At 39.5% G+C, this 15,054-nt stretch overlaps 1 protein-coding gene across 4 annotated transcripts in view; it reads right to left on the bottom strand.

Moving 5' to 3' along the window:
- The window catches only part of WDFY3 (WD repeat and FYVE domain containing 3), a 147,997-nt gene that overhangs the window by 102,160 nt on the left and 30,783 nt on the right, over window positions 1–15,054 (bottom strand). For all 4 annotated transcript variants that reach the window (XM_056489731.1, XM_056489733.1, XM_056489732.1 and 1 more), the window contains exon 2: window positions 12,910–13,004. The gene's annotated coding sequence lies outside the window, so the exon portion shown is untranslated. The remainder of the gene's footprint in view (window positions 1–12,909; window positions 13,005–15,054) is intronic.

The following is a 15,054-nucleotide window of genomic DNA, read 5'->3' as shown; positions in this document are numbered from 1 at the left end:
AAGATGATCACCAATATGCACTATTCAAAAGGACATTGTCTGGCCTTCAAAGGAAACAATAAAGAGCTGTTACTAGCTAGATACACATCCATTTGTGCTTAGAACTGAGCAGGAATAAAAAATTCTCTTTGTAGACAAAAACATCAGCAGGAGGGGAAGAGAGGAACACAACTACTTCCTCCCATTCCCTTCCCCCCCATCAGTCCTGCCACCAAACACAAAACAACTACTCACACACAAAGAAAATCATGCACAAGCAAGCTGTGTTGCTGAAAAGAATGCCATGAGCTCTCCCTGACAGACTGAACTGGCACACATGCTTTTGGTAAATGTTGCCTGTTCCCAGTAAGGGAGAGCCTGAAGCAAATCCCATATTCTGCCCCAGTAGTAAAAATGCCTATTCTCATACTATGATTTCCTCTTGTTAAACATCCAGTCACCTGGCTGAAACAGGAACTATTTCATTGAGAAATCCCCCCAACAGGAGAACACCACCAATTCCCATTCCACCTTTTGTACTGCTAAGTATCATTGAGGAAAGTAAGGAAGGTGTACAGGCAAGGATTTGCAAGGTCACACTATTATTTCAAGGTCATGACTTCTGTGTATATGGTTTGTTTTTTCCCTCCTCTGCACTGAAATAATTCAAACTCATCTTGAGGAACCTTATGTTACCACCTAAAAACTTAATCTTTACTTTTTTAGATGAACAGAAGAGCTAATACTGGTCTGTTTCTACAGGCTGATGAGCTGTTTGAGGTGTCTCAGTTCACAAAGTAGTACCCAAACTGACAATTCAAGGCAGCTATTTTTTGCTTTAACACCTCTAAGAAACAAACAAACAAAGCCTTGCTATCCTGATTCAGGACGTGTTTTTCCTGTTCTCTGAACTCCAGTCAGATGACAGCTAAAGATACAATTTCTCTGTTATTTGCAATATTAGAAATGCTATTCTTATGCTCAGTCTGACCTTAATGCCTTGAAATCTCTGCAAACAAAAATTCCTAATGCTTCAACAAATATGAAGAACTTTAGTAACTATTTATTGAGAAAGATAAAGATATAAGACATGGACATCAGTCGTCTTCTTCCATTTCCCACAAATTATTCATGATAATGACACATAATAGCAAGTGCTGATAGAGTAGATTTCCTGTGGTTTGTACCCTTCTGAAGGTTAATCTTTTATATTCAGTGTAAAAGGACAACAATTAAATAACGGTGATACTTTTGACCTATGCTGTGAGGATGGAGGAGAGCTGTCTTGCTAAAGACTAATAAGGTACATATTCTTACTTAGTAATAACTTAAATGAAAATGACCTTTAGTTATATCAACTTTTTGCACTTCATTTTGTTCAAATAAGAAAATAAAGTGCTGCTTTTGACTTCTGCAAATAGCCTATTCTTTTCCTGATTTACTGTGCAAAGCTTGTATCTAGAAGATAACTCTGTCCCTGAATTTTATAATGCTTTAATAACCACATTTCCCAAAATTACCTGTGCTACTGTAACAAAGTATTTCCAGGCTACAAACACTTAATCCGCCACCTCCAAAAAATAAAGCCTGTAAAACAAAGTATTAAATCCTAGCCCAGCTGAAAATAGAGTGTAGTACTTCTCCAAACCTCAGCTGAAGTTGCATCACTTTTCCTTGTTGCTATTTCTGTGCAAGAAAAGCACAGAGAACTTTGATACCTCAGTGCAGTCCCACCATCCAGACTGCCCTTGGGACTGAAGAACCTGCTTCAACATCAATGTTCAGAGCAATAGCACAGAACAAGAGTTACCTGGCATGAAGGACTAACCATGCACACTTGGAGGCAAAGGATGTGACTGTAATCATGGCTCACAGACATCTGGGGATGGTGTACAACACTTCACACCTTGGTGAAACAGAAGGGACCCACTAGTTATTTTTCCACAGAGTAAAGATAAGACAGTGCACAAGGAAGCAAATGTGTGTCACCTTTTCCTATTAGGAACAAATCTGTCCACACTGCATCTAGAATGTGATTTTTGGCTGGATGATGATAATTCCACTTCCTACATCTTTATTTAGCACTCATTATGATCTGTCATCACCGTGAACCCAATTCTCAGTACTGCTTTTCTTTAAGGAAGCCTTTAACAAGATTTAAGGACTTGCAATTTCTCTGCTCAGTAATAAAGTGATAACTAAGCTGAAGAAATGAAAATGCTGAAAAAGCAAACCGCCAGAAAGCTCAAATATAGGCTATTTAGACAAGAGACACATTGATTTAAGGTGTCTGCCTTTTCACATTTTACATCTTCTTCAGCTAAAATGAAAGATAAATTCTTATTTTGTCTTGAACTATCACATACGATCCTAAGAACCAAAAGGTAAATCTGCTGTTGTAAGCATTTGAATAGGCACAGCTTTTGAAAAAGGTCAGGGGAACTGAATGAGTAATTTTGACTTTTCAGAAGCCAAGTGGCAAATAATGAATATTGCATCCACCTAGGAGGAGCAGAAAACCTCATCTTTGAGGTATTTGTAACAGATGGCCATTTATCTCTTTACAAAACAAGACCAAGAAATACCATCTAACCAACCCTAAGGCTACCTGAAAGTCATATTTGACTGCTGGGTTCTATACACCTTCATCTCTGAATTTCAATGCAAAGTCTTAAACCAGCTCATCTGCATAGAAACACACATCTGATCTCCAAAAACCAGTTTGGGTTTGCTAGCCAACAAAGAAGGTGGAAAATTCCATACCCCAAATTGTTTTTGCTCCAAGGTATCTGCTTAGGTTGGAGAAAAAAGACAGTATTTATACCAGAAAAAGGTTTTCAATTATTTCTGCAAGGCACAAACATATTGCCATTGCAGGGCTGAGGACCAAACAAAACTCTTCATGTGTAAAAGAAGCCTTTCTGCTCTACAAGATGAGGAATGGTCATTCCAGAAAATAAATCAATCTTGGCATGTTTCATTACCCCTAATCATCAGTTACAGTGAAGACCAAAGTACAAGGCTCTATGCAGGTATTATGTTAGAAAGGAAACACCTGCATTAGCACCTTCAGGTGGTTTATTCATAGACATCCAGGCTCCAAGAAACCATTTGCCCATGCTTGTGCAATCATACCACTGAGGCATTTTTTCCACTCCTCTGACCTGTTCCAGTGTGGTCTCAAAGCCAGCAATCCAGCTTTGACTGCCACGAGCTCTGGACATACAATTACTCCTCCACTCAAGGAATGCAAAGGACATTTTTTACCAGAAAAAATATGCTAACCGAGGAGACAAAAATATATGTAACACAAAAATCCTGACAGGCAGAAGCAAAGTCCAACTTGGCTGGAGCAGACACAAAACATGACAAAAATAGAGACATTTCTCAACAGCATGTATTTTTGAACTACTTATTTATAGAAGAATGATGCCTAGTAAGTTAACAGGTTTAGGACTGAGGGAACAGAAATTCTGTTCTTCAGTGTAACCAGTATGAATACATTATAAACCCAGCAGATTATTTTGGAAGCTAAAATTCGTCAGATTAGTGTTAATCTGGAACTTTGTAACTGGACATTTGAGGTAGGAATGATCCTCATTCACACCTGTTGGTTGGCAAGAGAGTAGATAAGCAATCTCCTATTATCCCGCAAACCTCAATACTGCTATAAACACCTGGAGCTGAAAAACACATCGAGGAAAAGTAAATACTGAAATATCACTTTGGTTTTGAACATATGCTGGCAGAGTTGAAAAAGCTCAGAAACATTTGCACCTCAGCAAAATCATCTGAAATGGAGGAATCAACTGGAGCACTTTATTGGAAGCTTATGAACCAACTAACTTATGCAGCATCAGGAAAAATATGAAGAATACCAAGAAGATAAGGTAACAACTGGTTAAAAAACTCAAACCAAAACAGAACAGACTATTTGCTTCCTCAATATTCTTGGAGAGCAGCAGCTTGTAATTGAATTCTTGACATATTCCGTGGTAAAATATCTTGAGCATCTCTGAATGCTGTTTTTCTTTTGTTTTTGTTTTGATTTCAAAAGGCTTAAATAAACTGATTTGCATTAATTGGACAAACAGAATACTAGTTACAGCCCACTGGGAATAGAGCAGAACTGAAATTTTAGCTTGATGACCTCAACTGCATGGCAATGACTAAAGCATGAAATTCAGGAGAGAAAATTCTGGTAAGAAGCCCCTAGAAAACAAAAAAAGGTGAGAGGATGGGAAGGGAGGGGGGACACACAGAAAAACAAAAAAGCAAAATAATCTGGGATCTGAAAAGACAAGCACGTGCTTGGTTGGCATGCAGACACTGAATGCATAGGAATAAAAACACTGTCCTGGAGAGTGGCTCTTGCATTTGTAGTAAACAAGCAAAGCAAAAAAGCCTTCCTAGGAAAGCTACAGCACTGAAACAATGAGCCATCATCAATAGGGAAGAGTGATTTGGTCTATTCACCTTTCCAAGTAATGGGGAGTGAGAGGGTGAGGTGGGGAAGATGGGGAAGGAAACCAGCAAAACAGGAACAGGAGAGCCTGTACATCTTCACAATAAGGCCATGCAGAAAGCAAGTAGCTCCAAACAGCACAAGTTCAGTAGTGACAATAGTGACTCTGGTTCTCATATTTAGCTAACAAAGCCACTGAATTTTTTAATCAGGAGCATGGTCCCCATTTGGGGTGCTGGTAGTAGTGGGTTTTCTTCTCAACAGCAATTTAAAGCAAAAACTTCCTGCAGCCATGTAAACCAGCCATTTATACACCACAAAGAAAACATTTCTTCTGCCTTTAGGAAATTTGCATATGAAGAGCAGTAAGTAGAAGCCCATTACCTGTAAAATTTGTCTCCATAGAGCCAACCCTTGTTTCTAACAACAGGGATAAGAAAAACAACAAAATGATCCTACCAGCACATGTCTGGCTGATGTAATAAAATTCCTCTCTCTGCTACCATCGAGGCAGAAAGATTGCAACAAAAACAGCAGTGTATCTGCATTTAAATCAGCATTAAAGCCTGGGCACAAATGCTTGCTTATTTCTGAAGCAATAGGAAGTAAATAAGGGTGAATAATTCCCAATGTTTTAAGCTGCATGCTCGTAGTATTCCTAAGTGCAAAACAAAATACAACAGCCCAAGACCTTATAATTAGCAATTCAGTCCAGAGATGAATGGAAAAGCAGCAGAAGTATGTACATACATATCTACTGCCAGAAATTAGGATAGTCCAAAGGCATCCACTGAGCTCCACTGGAATCAAGTTCTGCATACCATACAGTACAGAACCAAAGGGCCACTTAGGTTGGAAAAGACCCTTAAGATCATCAAGTCCAACATCTAACCCAGCACTGTCAAGTCCACCACTAAACCATGTTCCCAACTCTCTCATCTGCACATCTTTTAAACATCTCCAGGGATGATAACTGGAGCAGCCTCCTCTCTCTGGGCAGCCTCTTTCAAGGCTTGATAATCCCTTCTATGATTAACTTTTTCCATAATATCCAGTCAAAGCCTTCCCTGGTAAACTTGAGGACATTTGATGGCTGGGGCCAATGGGATCCTGGAGTGCATCCAGCAGACTTGGGGAGGTGATCCATCCTGCCCCTCTACTCAGCCTGAGTGAGGCCACATCTGGAGTGCTGTGTTCAATCCTGGACTCCTTAGGACAAGACAGACAAGGAGCTACTGGAGAGGGTGCAGAGGAGGGACACAAAGATAATGAGGAGTCTGGATCACCTCTCATGTGAGAAGGGACTGCAGAAGTCGGACCTGTTTAGTTAATGCCCATAAATGCCACAAAGGTGGGTGCCCAGAGAATGGTGCCAGACTCTCTGGCAGTGCTCAGTGACAGGATGTGGAACAATGGCCATAAACCAAAACACAAGAAGTTCCACCTCAACATGGAGGAAGAATTTCTTCACATTGAGGGTGGCAGACCCCTAGAACAGGGAGGTTCTTCCCTGCTGACATTCCAAATCCACCTGGATGTGCTCTTGTGTCACCTGCTCCAGGTGACCCTGCCTTAGCAGGGGGATTGGACTGGATGATCTCCAGAGGTCCCTTCCAACCCTAATGATTCTGTGATTTCTTCTCATCCTTTAACTTGGGACTAGAGACTGACACCCACTTCCCTAGCACTTCCTTTCAGGTAATGTCCTCTCCAAGCCTCTTTTGCCCCTGGCTAAACAATCCCACTTCCCTCAGCTGCTCCTCCTAAGAGGCACAACCACTATGAGAAACAGTAAAGATTCCTATGCTTTGTGTAACTAAGCAAGTATTTATAACAATGGGAGAAAAATACTGTCTTTTCTCCTCACCTTCCCTCTCTTCTCCTTCTCCTGACCCCTCTCTATTGGGTGGCAGAAGATGCTCTGGGGATGACAGTCACAAACTTCAGATAAAAGCAATTCAATCCCTCTCAGTCTCACCTTCAGTCTTCAAACACCTGAGGATTGCAGGTAGAGCTAGATTACATCTTGGGCTCCCAGCCTGGTTTTGGATCCAGCTCCACCAGACTGCACATGGAAACACTTCTCAGGAGCCTCACATGGAGCAAAGAATAGAAACAAAGGGCCTGATTGTGAATCTCTCTAGCTCCCCAGTAACACAAGAGATTGCTGCTCCCAGAACACTGTCCTGCAGAGAAAGCCTGGGACAGATCCAAGGCAAGACTGAGCTGTTTGCATTTAGAAGTAGCCCATCAGAGCTACAAGGTTTCCATCCCTAGCAGTGAATGTGTCAGATAAAGGATTAAACAGGAAAAAATAAAAGGGGGGAAAGACAAAATACCCCCAACAAAAGAAACACTTAACAAGAAAAAACAAAAACATACAAAGCAGATAAAACTGCAGATTTTAACAGCAATATTAATTACTCAAATGAACGGATTGTTTCAGCTCTCCAGGGATTTTTTTTTTTTACAATGGCATACTTACTAAATGACCAAAGTGGGTGTAAATATTCTTGTGTACTAAAGTTGGTGTCTCTCAAAGGGTAAAGCCAGCAACATTTTAGAAAACCTATACTTATTTTGCTTATTTTTGATTGCCAATAAAGAGGTTGGTATATTTACTATTTACCAGAGCTACTTTCAAAACTATTTTTGTTTTTCTCTTCATTACTCATGTTCTTGCCCTGATTGGCAATAGTTCCAAAATAAAAGCTGAATTTCACAGTGAATAAATGATTTCTCAACACCAGTTTGCAGTGTATTTCAAGATTAAATAGGACAGCTAGAAATCAAAAGTGAGTTTCTCTTATTCAAAGGGAAAAAATTAAGCCTATAGCATCCAAGAGCCAGAGAAAATACTATTTTCTCCAACTTTGTTATATTTCTTAGCACATGTGAAACACAACACTATAACAAGCTTGCTTCACAGCACAACTACTGCACTCAATGCTCATATTAGCTGTATTTTGAAAACTACTCATGTGACAAACTAATTATTTTCTTCCTTAGATGGGATGATAAATGCAAACTACCTACTTTTGACTTATTTCTCTAGAGCCAACATCCCAAACATCGAAAATTATGCACTCGTACATTACTCATTTTATTAAAAAATATCACTAGATTTTTACTAAAACTCTGATCAATCTCAGCTTTGGTTCAGCTTCTCCTATAACAGCAAGAGGTACAACTTCACATGTGCTAGTCATGGAATTAAATTTTCGCCTTAGGGGGGGAAAATATGCAAAGACATAAGATTTATTTGGATTCATTTAGGTGTCATCCTACCTTGAATTCTTGAAGTTCAGTGCCAGCATCTTCTTTTTCAAGCCCTGCCCTTGTAAGACACTAGAGCGGAGCCAAGCTCCCATGCCTCCAAGGCACTGCCAGCCCTTGGTCAGTAAACATCCCGGCAGCAGTCAGGCGGCTCTGCCCCCCGCGCCGGCTGTACCAGCACCCAGGCGGGAGGGACTGTGAGCCAGGAGCAGCTGTTCCCTCCAAAGGAAGGGATCCCTCCTCCTTGCAATGTACAGCCCCAGCCACTGATACAGCTGCTTCACAAAGAATAAATCAAAATCACACAAGCGCCGGGTCAAGATGAAAAACTGTGCGCTCGAGCAGAACGACATCTGGTCGGCAGCACTGTCACTGCAAAGGAGAATGATGGATCATGGCTTACAGATTAATTTGCAAGATGACATTTTCCTGCTTCTCTTATCTCACAGGAAAGTAAATACATTTCAATTTTGGTTACAGTAGAACTAATTATTCTGGGAAAAAATAAAATGAAGGACAAGAGACACTCCTTACTAGAATCTAGATCAGACGCAATGTGGATTTTCTTGATTAACTCTTCTGCTTTTCAGGGGTTTGTTGTTTTGTTGTGTTTTTTGAACACTCTTTAATTTTCCAGCTTGCAATGCTACTTTCATGCACAGCACCATACAATCCAGAACTGCCAGGTGTTTCGTTTCAATAACAAAAACTATTCAGAAGTGGTAGTATTTTCCAAGGAAATCCATTATATTATCCAAACTCGGACGTTATGCCTCACCACTACACTTGCCCTTTCCCCTAGTAATAGCCATGCATATAGAAAAATTATGATTGAAGCTTCAGTTTTCTGAAAAGAATTCTCCCAGAATGATACTCAAATAACTACAGTGGCACTGCTTTCCAACTAAATTTATCCCAGAAGAGAACATCCACTAATAAAAGCACAACTACTGACATGGAGTTTATTCACATTTTTCCCTTGAATTCACCTACACATACACACAACACTCACACAAAGGAAATAGACTTCCTTGCTGGAGGAAAAACACCAAGAAGAAAAGAAAAAAAAGATACAGGAATTGTCTTATCAAATGCACTGTAATGTCATTTACAGGTACAGAAATCAACGAGCAGTTATTTAATGCAAGTCCTTGCTTCTGCAGTGCATCTGTGAAAGTGCATGGGCTCACTTAGATGACTTGCACTTGCTTGGCTGTTTCTGGATGCAAAGAACCTGGGGAGAGAACTTCCTCCCCACAAGAGAGAAAACAAGACTTTTTCATTGCTACCCGTTTTCTCTGGTTTTGTGTTCCTTTTAAGCTTTGACAGTAAGCAGTGTACAGAATGAGGATAACTACTCTTGTTCATTTTTAAGACAAACCCAATGCAATAAACTGAGTGAAACCCAGCAATATGCTGACAAACAAAGGCACATGAAAAAAATTAGGCAAATAAACGCTTAATACTAAGATCTAATTGCAACAATAGTATTACAGCAAAGGCTTCTTCTATTATACATCCATATATTCCCTCACAATTTTATCATATATTTCTTTCTTAAGTTGGATTTTACTTCTCTGTCTTCTCTTAAGGTGATCTTTTAGCAACACCAAAAAATAAACGGTACTTCTAATATACTCTCACTGCAACACAGGCAGGTGGTAGCCCATTTCTGCACTATTATTTCCTCCCTTATAAAAATTGCTGCACATCAGTTTCATCTCCCAGCACTTTGAACAGTTATTCTTGCGTCTACAGCAATGTGCCTTTGAGATTTCTCCCAGGCAGCTTCTTGAAATTAAAATCAAACAAGGAAAAGCTCTAAAACTAGGTTTACTGTGCCTCCAGTTTGTTTCAATTCATGGGACTTAAAAGTCTTTCCAAGGGACTGCCTAAAGCTTGCCTTTCACAGGCTATCACTTATCAGCAGTGGCTCTTCCAATATCCCCCCTCCCTTTGGGACAGAAGATGGGGCATGAAACTTCCACAGCATTCTTATAACTCCAATTACACCACTGGTGCACCACTCTCTGCTGTGAGGGTGTACCCTCTTAATTTGTAGTTTTGCTAGAAAAGCATTTGCTAGGATACCAAGGAGAAAGCCATACCCCAAGATGTCAGGAATATAGCAGCAGGGATCACAGAAACAGAGACCAGCATCCCCACAGAGATAACCTAAAAAGAGATTTCTTCTTTTTTGCCTCACTGTGCTTCACATCCATAAGAAACTATGGCATCACAGATAGGAACACGTCAAAGGGAGTTTCAGGCATTAATCTATTGCTAGCAAAAATTACTGACCCAGTGTGAAATATTGGTGTTTACCTCTAAGGGAGCCACAAAATGAATCTTCCATGATAACCTGACAACTATGAGAAGAGCATTGTGTGCCATGCTCTTGTATACACAAGAGCAAACACCCCTTTCCATCACCGGGAATTTAAAACAAAGCAGTATGACAGACTTCTCTGACACCATCCCAAGACAACAATTATTTCCATACTTCATATCTTATTCTACAAAAGCCCTTAAAAATATGGTCACTCCTCCCTACTCACACATTTTCTCCCTCTGGTAGAATAAAGACACTGCTACAAATAAATACTTCCTTTCAAGTTCCAGTTTTCAGCACTGGAAGTTTCCTAAAGGAGAGAAAAGTACCACAAGCTGTGAGTGTTGGAAGAGGCCATCCAAAGCAGTAAATTCAGCATAATTAGGTTATACACACTGACTGTGTATACCTGTGGTATAACAAATAAACACAGGCTGAGTCAGGTCAAGCCAACACACACACTTTGCTTACCCCTGTCTATTCCCAAACTGGCATCACTGCACAGCTCGTAAGTAAATGCTACTCCAGATACTAAAGTCTAAATCATGGGTGACATTGACAAATCCAGCCATGACAAGCTAGTATGGAAGCCTGCTTCAAATGCCTTTCCAAGTGAGCCCAAATCCCTATTCTTAATACATTTTGCTCCTCCAATAGAGTAATTTAAGGATGATCCCATTTAAAAAAACCAATGCACATACTACACTCAAAAGAACATCTTCAAAACCTTACACACTTCTATTTGTGTCACTTCTATCCCTTGCCTCCCTTATGCACTAATCTAATTCATCTGTCAAGGAAGCAAACAAATCAGTTTGACACCATTTTCTCTCTGGCAAATTTATGTTAGTTGGCTGTCTTCCCTTATCTCATTATCTCCTGTGTGCTCATAAACTGCATCACAGTTTTTACTATTATCCATGTAGCTGCAGGTAAGTCATTCCACAGCTGGAGAGAAACTCAACATAGCCCCACAGAGAGCTCAACCAAATCAAATATAGCAGGCTTGGGTCTGAAAGGAACATAACCACAACCCTAAAACCAAGCTGTTAAGCTCTGCCAGTTCTTGCATGTCCTCAGAACTGGAAGAACAGGATGCATGAAGTGCCAAGGAAATATTTCCTACATAAGTATCTGAATAGCAGATTGGGATTCTAACAAGACAATCTTCACAGATTCATAAAATAGTCTGCATTCAACAGGCTGCTTGAAATCAACTGCTTTTACTAAGTCAAGAGGGAGACTACCATGAGAGGAGATAAACCTTTCATCTTATTTTATTCTCTACAAAGAAGTATATATGTCTCAAAAAAATCTAAACACAATAGGTTGAAAGGAGCTAGGCATTTTCTACTAAAGTAAAAAAAAGGCATGGTTCTGTCAGACCCCCTTGTAGACAGGTTTGTGTTTTTGTTTATGAATAAAACATAGGAAACAAAAGCAGCAGCACAGAGCTAGAGTGATAGCAGTGATGTTGGAGTGCAGGATTTCACATGGAAGGATGTGCTTTGGGGTTTGGTCTTTCTGTATACTTTTGTTAAATTAGAAGTGATACCTCACCCCTGAACACTTTACAAGTCTTAGTTTTATACAAAACAAGATAAAGATAGTGAGAATACATCAATGACTAGAGCTCTTGATAAGAGATGGCAGCACTTGCAGTTGTTGAGCTCAACATGCCTCAAAGAATAATGCCAACTAACATTTTCTTGTCTTTTCCCACTGGATCATCTCTTCACTTTCAGTGCCTGTGACATGCTGCATCCTTTTTTCCACTGTGTTGTTTTTCTTCTTGCTCCAAACAGAGCATGTATGTCAAAGGGTGTCCTAACAAAGCTTGGACGTTACTCTTCAGTTGCCATACCACACACACAACCCCCACCATGTTTGTAAAGTAAGCTACCAAATATTAGAATCCTTTACAGCCAACCATACAGATCTAATAGATTTTAACTCATCTGCTCCTATGGAAATTCACTTCTTTGCTTTAGGAGCACTTCAACAGGCCTAGCTCTTCCCTCTCCCCCCTCCTCCATCTGATTTTACTTGCTACATTCATTTTTCATCAGCAAAACCAAGTTTTACTGAATTTAACAGTTATTTTTTATATATATAAAGTTATAAAGCTTCTTTTAACTTCAGTAGTTAAAAAGTAATCCATTCACAGGTGATACATCTACTTAATCCTTGCCAGCTTTCCAAAACAAATGGAAGTAAACTAGACTCAATGTTCTAGTTGTAAGAGGAAGACTCTTGTAGCCTGTAATATTTGTAGCAGGACTATGGAACTCTGGGGAAAAAACATTCACAGCAAGCAGTCTATACAGCTTGTACAAACCCAAATAAACTAGGATATAACACTGAAATACAAGTCACTTGAGGCAGAAGCATAAATAACATTACCTTTGTATAGATACAGAATGGACGTTTCCTAGCCTGTCAATTCTACTGAACATCAGGAGTATTCTTCTCTCAAAGTAAAAATGAGAGACTTGAGAAATTCTGAGAAGAATCAGGCTTTACAGTCTCATGTATTATGATCATTCTTACCTTTTTTTAACTTATTGATTAAAATCTCCAAGTTTAATGCAGCTTGTCTCTGAGCATGCATCACACCCACACAACTTTTTGTGACCACCCAGCAATGTACTTCCACAGCATCCCCACAGATAAACAGAATACTAAATTTTGTTTGGGTAGAGCAATTTTAAGCTGACTGTGTTCTGACAGTGCCTGAATTAACTCCCTTTCTGTGACAGGCAAATGAACAGCTTCACACAGAATTTATTGAAGAGTGTGCCAATTACAAATCAAAAGGCAATTTCCACAAAAGCTCTTCAGCATTCACATCACTAACCTCTACAGCATTCCTGGGATCAGGACAAACAGCTTCAAGAGAACAGGGCCCATTCCTTTCCGAGGTTTCTCTTCAACACCAAAGCTGCTCTCTCACTAGGTAAAAGAGAAAAAGGTTAGAATACAAATGTGACAATGAAGTCACGGAGATCTACTCTTCTGAAATGAAAGAGGAGTCATTCCTATGACAACTGGACTTTCAGAAACTAAGAAATCTTTTAAATAGCACTGGGGAAAGGAACTGTAGCAAACTAGAAACTGACACACAGCAGTATTTCTCTGATTAAATGATACTCACTGAGAGCACATGAACTGCTAAAAGAGTTAATACAAAGTGCAAGCCCAGTAATTAATGCACTGACAGCCTGTGATCAGCAAGAGCATCCCTCTGAGGAACCAAGAGATTTCTCATCATTACAGCAGGGGAATAAGAACTAAGCTACATTGACAGTAACCCAGCTGAGCAACTGTGAAGCTACTGAACATGCAGTTTTCCCTGGCCTCTCCACTAGTTTTTCTGCCTCTTATTTTCTGAGTTATAAAATATTCATCTTAGAATTTGCAAGTGGACACACACAAGCCAACAAGGGGTACAGAGACTGAGCTCACTTCAGCATGATTCCATGAATCCATCACAAGTTTCTCCAGCTAATCTAGGCAGGTGGTAGAGGCAGTAAACCCAGCAGTGGCCACTGTAGGACCTGGCAAATAACTAGGTGAAATGCTGCACCTTGGTTATTAGCCATGAGATGGCAGACCTCTGATTATTTTACCTCTGATTCCCAGTCAGACACATTTGGCACTACTAGTACAGAGTTCCTACATTCCAGAGCACTACACAGTACAGCCCTGCCTAAAGAAACTGGAAAAACTTAATAATTCAATTTATATCATTTATTGTTTTATTATTTAGAAAATTATCAGGAGCAGATAATATTTTGGTGGGAGGAAATTGACTTGGGTAAAAAAAAGCAGTATAGCATCAGGTACCTTTGAAAGGCTTTGTAAAAGAGATGGCACTAATGTGAAAATCTTGCTCATAGAGATGCTGCAGAGGTTAAAACAATATAAAATTTTATTTTTATGATGTTGTTCTATCCTCTAAAATCTTAAGTTACTTGCTGGCAAGTGCAACTGTTCAGCATTAACAGTTAAAGAAGAATTTCACTCCTAACTCCATCCTCCATGACCGTGAAACCTTCTCCCTCCAGTTCCATCTGCTCTTGGGGAAAAATAAGGAGCCACCAGTCAGAATGAAATACCACCTGTGTGCACAGCACATAAGACTGTAGAAATTGGACCATGGAACTCAAAAATACCAAAACTAGGGAGAGCACTTTGATTTTATCTCTGCAGAAGCAAGTAAATATTTAAAGTAAGATGATAAACAAATGGTCTTTTTGTCATAGGAACTGGACAAACCTTAAAACAAACAAGGAACTGCAGTTTCAGCTATCTTCATTTCACCCTATTAAGAACTTTATCATATAACCAACTGCCTCTCAAGTTAAAAATGAAACATTTTTGTTTTAAAATACAGACAATGGAGGTCTCAGGCTCCAAATCAGATCAAACTGTGATTGCACTAAACTTAATTAACACTTACTATATTTGCAAAGCTCAAATGACCAGTTACACTACAAGTACTCAAAACCCACAAGCTTCATTGAGCAGAAATTAAAGGGTAGTATCAGCATCTTTTCCAGCTAAAACTGTAAAAAAAGCCATGAGGAAGTATAACTCTGAAGACAGTTTGCAACCCTCTTTCATATGTGTTATTTACCTGGTCCTGAATCAGAAGTTTATCTATGGTTTATCTATACTCCTACAGTACATTTGGAATGCCTTGTCTCTAAGTCCTGACTCCCTTACATTATCCCACTTCCATATTTTGTTAGGGTCACAATAGCTTGAAAAAGACTTTATCAAATGTGTCTGCACAAAGTGAATTGTTTTGAATTGCAATCTCAAAACCAATACACACTATTTAAAGATAGTTAACAAGAACTAAATGCCTTCTGTGGTGCCAAAAAATAAAACACTCCTACTTTACTTCCATCAACCAGTCTTCAGTATTGCCCAAGCTTTAATTCTCCCTGTGGTCATCAGTTAGCAAAAGTGACTGCAAGACCAATAACACACACCA

This window comes from Oenanthe melanoleuca, chromosome 4 (genome assembly GCF_029582105.1).
Source record: "Oenanthe melanoleuca isolate GR-GAL-2019-014 chromosome 4, OMel1.0, whole genome shotgun sequence".
NCBI lineage: Eukaryota > Metazoa > Chordata > Aves > Passeriformes > Muscicapidae > Oenanthe > Oenanthe melanoleuca.
The sequence above is the reverse complement of the archived record's forward strand: the minus strand, read 5'-3'. Positions and strand labels throughout refer to the sequence as shown.